We start from the raw sequence: 6760 nt of genomic DNA on the forward strand, positions 1-6760 counted from the left end.
ATATGTATATATGTATATATATATAAATATATATATATATGTATGTATATATATATATATATATATATATATATATATATGTATGTATGTATGTGTATATATGCATGTATGCATGCGTGTGTATATGTATAGCCTTAATTTCTAGATCGTCCCTCGTCTCCCATCAAAAGTCCCTGCTGCGTGTGCATTATCAATTAAGCATTAAGTCGCATTACTAACCAACCCAAAGAAGAATGACCACTTTGTATTCTTTCGAAGCTATTAGTATCGCCGTAGTCGGTTGCAGTGGGGTTTCTGCTTTCCAATGAAATTCCGTATCTCGTCTAAATCTTTCAGATCTATCTCACACGGAGAGATAAAAACATTCATTTACATTTGTTTCTATTTCACAGTGGGTCTACATTAAATGGTATACTTTATAAGCTTAACTTTACATTTGAAATTATTCATTAAGCTCACTTCGTGGATCATTTAATTAATTGATACATGAAAGTATATATTTGTAAATATCTCCTATTGAAAACTCGCAATTTTTTCTATTTTCTACCAAGTTTCATTCTCAAACACAAGGTTACGGGTTCAGTCCCACTGCATGGCACTCTATGAAAATGTTTTCCGACTAAAGAATTGTGAGTGGATTTGATAGGCAGAAACTGAAAGAAGCCCGTCGTGTATATATATATATTTGAATAAAAGAAGGGTGAAAATATCGCTTGCCAAAGAGGAAAGCGAAAGCTTCGAAAACCACCATTCCTACGATAGATACATACACGAGCAATGCAATAAACACTTCAAAAACTAGGCCTACCTTTAGGCCTACGCACATATGTATGTATGTATGTATGTATGTATATATCTGTGAGTGTGTATATTTGAGCTTGTGTTCGCCTTCTATCACTGTTTGACACTGTTGTTTCGTTTATGTTCCTGTAACTTCGTGCTTTGGCATAAGAGAACGATAGAATCAGTACCATGTTTAAAAAAGACAAACACCGGGGTCGATTTGTTCGATTAAAACTCTTCAAGGCGGTGCCCCAGCATGGTCACGGACTGAAACAAATCAAAGATAAAAGAGAGAAGGGTGTATCTTTGCGATTTGTTTGAAACAAAAGAGTCTTGAAATCCGTAATCGATGTTTCTAGATCTTTTGTTGTATAGGACGAAGCGATGCTAGCGTCTAATAATGGTCCTTTATATCGGTAAAACTAGTGTGACTGGTGTAGACATTACCACCGGAAATTCAATGTTTTGACTCTAAGATGTATACTTCCGGGAGTGTATTTTCATTGTGTTTCGTTTGTGTTTCATGTTTGTCTTCTTTAATATTACTTTCATCATTAATCGTCTATTTTTAGTGGGAATTCTATATAAAACAGATGTGTTGTTTATCAATATTCTCTTCTTTTTCGTCATTTATAAAACTTTTTTTTTATTTACATAAAGATTGAATCACAATTTTATTACAAGGAAACAAAGAAAATGAAAGAAAAGTGCCGAAGATGTGATGGTGGACAAATGGCGTGTTCAGCCGCGATGGCGTTGCTGCGGATAATGGCCGGCGACACTCACTGTCGCAGCCATCCCACTTCGCGGGGTTCCTAGCTTTGTTTTGTGTTGTAACTGGTTCAATTACGCAGCATGATATTTAGGGCAAATATCTTTTCCCATATCTTTTCCCCATGTGATTGAAAGGACCAGCCTTGTAACATATTGTGTCACGCTGATTCAGCAAGAAAAGGATATAAGTTAACCTGTCAGTCACTTTCATGTTCATTTAACGACTAGAAACATTTCAGTTGATTGAATACCCGAATGTTCAGTGTCGAAATCGATGAAATATTCTCCACCATTAGTGCATATGAACACATGCAAACAGATATGAACACACACATATAAACGCATGTATACGTATATATGTGTGTGTATGTATCCACGTGTGTTTAGGTTTACAAAGGTGGGCCTTTATTATCTGTAACTTCAAGGTATGCCAATTAGAATTCGTATAAAATAAGTACCAGCTGAGGATAAATATTGAGTCAAAAAACAGAGACAGTGACAAACGAGGGAACAACAAACAAGGTGTATTAATTTGAGGCTCAGGAAAAATAGAAGTGTATTTGACGTTTCGAGCCTAGGCTCTTTTACCGAAAGGAATGGGGAGAGAAAACAGATGTAATCGATGTAATCGATTTAATACCTTTGTCTGTCTTTGTATGTCCCGTCTATGTCTAGCCCCTTGTGGGCAATAAAGAAATAAGAAACGTTAGCACACCGGGCGATATGCTCAGCGGTGTTTTGTCTGCCGCTACGTTCTGAGTTCAAATTCCGCCGAGGTCGACTTTGTCTTTCATCCTTTCGGGGTCGACAAATTAAGTACCAGTTGCGTACTGAGGTCGATCTAATCGACTGGTCCCCTCTCCAAACATTTCGGGCCTTGTGCCCAGAGTAGAAAAGAGTATTATCATTGTTTTCGTTCCCTCCGGAAGGTGTTGAGCCTCACTAGTTTGCTTCTCCCGTTTTCTCTTTGGACAAGCTTTGGGAGTTTCTCTCAAGTTTCTATATTTTTCGTCTAGAAATACTCTTTCAGTTACATTTGCAGACTCTGCAAAGGAGCTGGGTTCCCAGTGCCGTTAAAGTAACTGTTGTTATTGTTGCTGCTGCAGCTGTTGTTGTTGTTGGTTCTGACCACAAACATGGATGTAGTAGTGATCTCGGTGGTAGTAGAAATATTGATCTTGGTGGTGGTGCTGACAGTTGCTAGAATGCTGGGGTGAATGGCTTATTTAATTCCCGCAGCAATAACGGAAACATCGTTTATAACGACGGTGGCGCTGTCGTCGTCGTTATTTTCTTTCTTTCTTTCTTTCTTTCTTCGTTTTCGTCATTTTCCTCGTCGTCGTTGCTGCTGTCACTATTCTTCTCCTTTGAGACTCATAGATCCGGTAAATCTTTTCATAACCGCCCCCCACACACAAAAGAAGTGTTGTTGTTAGTCTTATTATCGTTGTTATTGTTGCTGCGATTGTTGTTGTTGTTGCTGATGTTACCGCTCATTATACTTGGGCTGTTAGTGTTGTTCTTCTTATTGTTATTGTTGTTTTTGTTGTTGTAGTTCACGGCTCTGTTGTTGCTGTTGTTGGTGGTGGTGATGATATCACTGAAAAAAATTTTCGTCTTTGGATAAAACCACACATTCATCTCCTAGGTAACCGACAGAATCTGGCGAATTGCAACCACCGTCACCAACATTGTCTCTGACTGTTCTTCTATCTTTAAATGTCAACACTGTTGTTGACATTTTTTTTTATTAATAGATGTCTGATAAAATACAGACAAGGGTTGCGAAAAAAGCCTGTGCCTTTTTGATTAGAGAAAACTGCGTGTTTTCAAAAATCCTCGCTTGAAAACGCTACGGAAACACTCAACCAGAAAAAAAAAAAAGAAATCCTTTGAAGAAACTTGTTAAAACTGGTATGGTTGGAGCATTATTAGGAACGGTTTATATTGGAACATTATTATTATTTTTGTCATCATTATTATTATTATTATTATTATTATTATTATTATTATTATTATTATTATTATTATTATGGTGAAGGCGCATGGCTCAGTGGTTAGAGCGTCGATCTTACGATCGTTAGCTTGTGAGTTGGAATCCTGGACCGGACTGCGTGTTGTTGTCTTGAGCAAGGCACTTTATTTCACGTTGCTCCAATTCACTCAGCTGTAGAAATGGGTTGCGACGTCACTGGTGCCAAGCTGTATCTGCCCTTTGCTTTGTCGATGCCACTATTGTTGTCGATGCCGTTATTGTGGATGCCGCTGTTTTGGATGCCGCTGTTGTGGATTCCGCTCTTGTGTAATTTCTCTTTGTATCTTCTGCTTTTCTGGCAATTGTAATTGTTGTTATTGTCGATGATGTTGTTCTTGTTGCTTCCCCCTTTTCATTGATATTCATGTTATTGCTAGTGATGTTGATGCTAACTTTCTGACTAACATATTTGTTCCAATACACTTTTATTTGTTATCTTTCTTCTTCTGAGAGTTTGTTCTGCCAAACCTTTGAGCCTCAGAATTATGATTGCAGGTTTCTCTCCAACGCCTTTTCCACTTCCTCCAACTCTCTATTTATTACCATTTCTTCGGCTCTTCCTACTCATCTTCGTTTTCTTTTTCATTCAAGGAATCAGAAGCTGCCAAAGTTAATATTAACAACTAGTTTTATTGGCAATGGATGTCATATGCTATTTAGTGATGCTCTGACTTTAAATCCACCTGAAGTCGGCACTGCATTTCATCTTTTGGGAGTTGATTATGTAAGGAGCAGTGAATTACAGGTGTCGTTTGAATTGACTAAATCCTCCTCTTCTCTAAATCAGCGACTTTGTGCTTATAAATATTATTACAATTGTTATATTATTGTTGTTTCCGTAGCTGCTGTTACCACTATCATTATTATTATTATTATTATTATTATTATTATTAATAAGGCGGCGAGCTGGCAGAATCATTGGCATGCCAGGCAAAATGCTTTGCAGTATTTCATCGGTCCTTATATTCTGAGATCAAATTCTGCTGAGGTTGACTTTGCCTTTCACCCCTACGGGGTGCCAAAATTTGAAATCAATATTATCAAGGTGACGAGCTGGTAGAATCGTAAACGCACCGGACAAAATGCTTAGCAGCATTTCTTCCGACCGACTTAACGTTTTGAGTTCTAATTTCGAGGAGGTTGATTTTGCTTTTCATCTTTTTGGTATCATTAAGATAAGTACCAGTTAAACACCGAATCGATGTAATCGCTGTTTCCTCCCCCGAAATTGCTGGCCTTGTGCCAACATTTGAAACCAGTATTGTTGTTGTTATTGTTATTAAGGCGTTATTGTTGTTGTTGTTAGTATCGTTATTGGTTGTGTGTCGGAAAAAATGCTTCAAGATATTGAAGTACGATCGTTTACGTTCTGAGTTCGTGCAACTGAATTCAAGCTTTCGTGCAAACTTTAGAGGATGCGATAGAAATTGAAATTACAGCAAAGCTTTCCTGCTTCTAATTCTATGACCAAAACTGGACGATAAAAATCACAGTCTACTTCGGCGAAGGTTGAAATCAGAAACTGGAAGGTGCTCTAGCCTCTGTGCCAACGTTGCATTACTTCTAGAATTTTCTAGAATAGTCAGTTATCTCGATTTAATTGATTACAAAAATGGTCTTTGTTAATTAGTTATTCATCAGCTCTTATCTTGTTATGGGAAATGGAAATAAATATGAGATGTGGCACGTAACCACATATATACCTTCATCCACAGAAGCAGATATATACATACTTACATATGTGTATACATTCCTATGTAGGTACATGTATTTATAGATTCACGAACACACACACACACACACATACGCGCGTACATATAGTTGTACATATACAGACACAAGCGATCATTATGCATATACACCCGTGTACGGGGATATACGCAAACACTACCGCATCCACTGATTAGGGACTTCGTACACAATGACATCCAATTATCTTTACAGAGAACACAACACACATTTTCACCTCCCTTTCATTAATCAGCACTAACGTAAACACATATATTTAAATACACAAATACACATACACACATATATACACACATATATACACACAAAAAATAGCATCACCAACGTAGAAACGCTAATAAACACACACAGAACTCCTCACGGAAGGATACAATAACGCGCGTACACACACACCAGAATACAAAACACGTATAATCACAAAGATACGTATTCGTACTCTACTTCAGCGAGTCACCTTCAACGAAATCCAATAAAATTTGCAAAGAACTGCCAAAGACCGTGACATTTGATTAGCAACTAAAAGCAAAAGACAATTATATGATCTATCTTTACTTGTTAATTTAATTTGAAACTCTAGCAACGCCTAATAGAGTAAGAGGTCTTAATGTCACTAAGAAAGCTTCAAACATGGCCCGTTTGTAATATAGTTTTCTTAGCGGTTTGTCACAGGAGCTTGCTCAATAATCACTACGGTAGACTGGACACGGAGAAAACACACAAGAATGCACTTAATTACGGTGTACATACACAAGTGTACAATACAATGGCTTATATAGGCAATGACTTACATGTTTCAGTATTGGGAAGATGTGGCTTTCATTCGTTTAATCTTACAGCCGTTGGTGAGAAATTTCACTCAGCTCAACCTGTGTAATTGAGTAGGGTCTTTGATGAAGGATTCAAGGATGCCAAAACAACTCTTTTATGGAGAGTTAGCTAAAGGAGAACGACCTCCATATCAACCAAAAATAGAAGAGACATACATACATACATACATACATACATACATACATACATACATACATACACACTACCTAAATACCAATCTTGAGAAATTAGGCTTCTCAAAATTATCAGGAGAGATGCAAGCATCTCTTAAGGAAGAGATAGATAGACAGATAGATAGATAGACAGACAGACAGACAGACAGAAAGACAGACAGACTGAAGGCTTCCTTAAGAGATGCTTGCATCTCTCCTGACACATGGGGGGAGGGGGGCATAGCTATTGACTGTAGCAGGCGGGGAAGGATTGTACACGAGGGTACAGCTACTTTTGAGAAATCTCGAGTTGCGCATGAGAAAGTAAAGAGGGATGTCAGGAAGGGCATCGCTGTTGCATTTCCAGATGGTAAGGGTCTTCCGATGATGATGACATGCAGTTTATTAAAAACAGCAGAAACTGTTACTCACAAAAAGT

At 37.7% G+C, this 6760-nt stretch overlaps 1 protein-coding gene and 1 long non-coding RNA gene across 5 annotated transcripts in view; one reads left to right on the forward strand and one right to left on the reverse strand.

The window, feature by feature from the left end:
- The window catches only part of LOC106881303 (uncharacterized), an 81786-nt gene that overhangs the window by 51875 nt on the left and 23151 nt on the right, over positions 1-6760 (forward strand). The gene's annotated exons all lie outside the window — the stretch shown is intronic.
- LOC106881302 (glycine receptor subunit alpha-1) overlaps positions 1-6760 on the reverse strand; it is a 236793-nt gene that overhangs the window by 13072 nt on the left and 216961 nt on the right. The gene's annotated exons all lie outside the window — the stretch shown is intronic.

This window comes from Octopus bimaculoides, chromosome 13 (genome assembly GCF_001194135.2).
Source record: "Octopus bimaculoides isolate UCB-OBI-ISO-001 chromosome 13, ASM119413v2, whole genome shotgun sequence".
Lineage (NCBI taxonomy): Eukaryota > Metazoa > Mollusca > Cephalopoda > Octopoda > Octopodidae > Octopus > Octopus bimaculoides.